Source organism: Chiloscyllium plagiosum, unplaced genomic scaffold (genome assembly GCF_037043375.1).
Source record: "Chiloscyllium plagiosum isolate Xiang-an unplaced genomic scaffold, Cpla_swu_hap1 HiC_scaffold_153, whole genome shotgun sequence".
Classification (NCBI taxonomy): domain Eukaryota; kingdom Metazoa; phylum Chordata; class Chondrichthyes; order Orectolobiformes; family Hemiscylliidae; genus Chiloscyllium; species Chiloscyllium plagiosum.
The window spans coordinates 143,824-146,784 of record NW_028270292.1 but is presented as its reverse complement, the minus strand read 5'-3'; positions in this window follow the sequence as shown (position 1 = coordinate 146,784).

The following is a 2,961-nucleotide window of genomic DNA, read 5'->3' as shown; positions in this document are numbered from 1 at the left end:
GAAGGGTCTGTTTCCCTGCAGTACATCTCTATGTCTCTATGATTCCAGATGGATGCAATCAATCAGTGGATTCCTTCTGGCAGAACCGGATCTGTGCTCTCTGTGGAAGCAGAAAATGGTTTTCATTCAGATTAGCCACAAGAAGAGGAGAAATAAATCTTCATTTCCTGACTTGGAATTTTATCTAGGCCTGGGCGATTCAAACCCAGACTCTGAAGCAGGGACTCCACTGAAGTTGACAATAACCCTTTCGACCGAACCTGTACAAACTCTTGTGCCTATCGTTCTTTGTCCCCACATTTTGAAGCACCGGTCCTTGCCATGGGTGGTGAAGGAGCTAACAACTGCCTCGCAGAAAAACCGTAGGGTCAGAGACCGGATCGATCTGTCATGCAGCGGGGATTGCATTGCTCAGAACAGACGTGTTTGCTGTGTGGGACTGAAATTGAGCTCGATCACACACAGATACGGCGTAACAGCTGCCAGCAGATGTGGAGATGGTTGGGACGGTTTCATTCGCACTCTGGGAAAAAGACTGGATCCTAAATTCAGGGGAGCTAAGTGTCACAGATAGAAGGCTGAAAATTAGTTTTGGAACGATATGAGTTATGATCGAATGGCGGCAGACCGGATGGGCTGAAAGCTCTAACTGTCCTCCGATGCCTTCTGGTCTCTGGCCATCCAGTATCTAAGGAAATAGAAACCGAGGTTAATCGTGCATTTCGAAGTCCTCCTCTCATAACTCGGCAAGGTGAGAGATGGAACATATCTGCTATTAAATTTTGAGACTGGGAGAATGTTTGGAGACGGAGTAATAAAAGAGAAACTGAGTATAAAGTTGAGAGTCAGGAGATATTCAATAAAAAAGGTAGACGGAGATGGACATGGAGAAATAAGTGTCACTGGTCTTGAAGATTTAACTCGGTTTTCCATTCCAAGATTCTACCATACCTGCTGAGATTTTCCCGCAATTTCTTTTGTTGGTACTGAAACAGAAGGGAGAAGTGCGATCCTGGACCAATCAGCTATGTCTGCTCTGTGGACGTTTGAATTCCCTGTTCGAACAAATCACTTCTGACCCACACGGAAACCTCACTACCCTGCATCACCCCCACCTCTGTTACTGACAATAAGCTGTTCATTACGTAAACCCATATGGGTACACAACAGTATCATTTACCGAGTGAATTGGGAAAATTTCAGGGAGAGTTCCATTCGGTTTCCATCAGAGCATTCTCATTCAGTTGATTATATTACAGCACCATTTGACATGCAGCTGTCACTGTCATGTGGCCATTCGCATTCGACGTCTCTGGACATTTTGGTTGGGGCACGTTTGGAATGGTAACTCACGTTTTGGAAGGGACATCGTTTATAGTATATTCGGCTGAACTGATAACCTTGTCTCTTGCACCTACAGTACAGTGGAGACAGTTTTCACTCAGAAACCAAGAGATGATCAAAAACGGAGGAAAAAATGTGTCAACAAAACCTGCCTCAGCGAGCGAAATCGCTCTTGCAACATTAATGGAGAGCGGCAAACCGATTAGCAAACAACAGCGCCCTGCGTGGGTCTCGACCCCACATCATTGAGATTAAAGGTCTCAAGCTCTACTGACTGAGCGAACCAGGACAGGATTGGTGTTGGTTAATTTATGATTTCATACTGAGTGTAATTCAGCTGACACGGCAACTTTCAAAAATCTCGTTCATTCCTCCCCATTGCAAATAACATTATTCAAGTCTTTCAAATCTCAGATTTATTCCTTCAGACCATTACAGTCCATTTAGGCCTTGCCCCGGGATTTACGATTCTCTGTTAATATGTTCATATTTTGACCCTGATCCTAAGGTCGCCGAACTGATTCCCAGACACTCTGGCAGACTGCCAGTCAATCGGGAAAATACCTCAGGAAACCAAATCATTTCTGATTAGAGTGTAGGGAATCCCATCTGCTGAAGAGACAGAGTCCTCACAATTCAACACTTTCTTTGTTCTACCTGCCTACAAAGTTTACCACTTCTAATATTCGAGACAGGAATTCTGATTATAAAATGTTTTAAAAACAGGAACAATCTTCTGAAGCCATTTCCAATTTGAATTCGAATTTTTTACCCTTTCACACGGTAACAGCCGTTCCTGAGGAAGGAGTTTCCATTAGGTGTGTCCCAGGGCTGGGCAGGCAGCCGCTTATTGAAACTGCAGTGGCCCCTTTCTGATGGCAGCAGGGGCTTGTAGAGAGTGGGGTTACATTCTGCTGCACGTGACCGTCTCACTCACTGTGGACTCAGGGTCAATTATGGATGAGTTCTCGTGGTTGTATTGTTCGTACATGGTCGGTCTCAATACTTGACGTGAAATATTTGAGGCTCTGTGCTCTTTTTGGGTTCGGACAACCAACATTTCAGCCAAATGCTCTGACCATTTGAGACACAGCAACTAGCAGCAAAATTGTGCGTCTACACATCCAAACGCACAGTGCTCGAGAGGAAGTGGACAGCAGTAGTTCTCATTATTTTAAGAATCAGTTGCTCATGTTCCCGTGTTTATCGCAGAGAGGGTGAGAGACCCGAGGAGTAACAAACACACCCATAAAGCAATATCAGGACCTGTGTAGTTCTGTCATAAGAAGCTGCCTGCAGTTGTTCTATTGCAAAGTGTGGTTTCAAACCCACGACGCAATACAGACTGGACCCTAAACACAGCACATTAAACTTCTCTGGATTAGTGGTGCTGGAAGAGCACAGCAGTTCAGGCAGCATCCGAGGAGCAGTAAAATCGACGTTTCAGGCAAAAGCCCTTCATCAGGAATACAGTGATCTTCAGCACCACTAATCCTGAATCTGGTCTCCAGCATCTGCATTCATTGTTTTTACCTACATTAAACCACTCGGCGACGCTCTCTGACGATAACTAAGCGCCAAACCTGTCAAGACTAATGTTTCAGCATCGCTTCACTT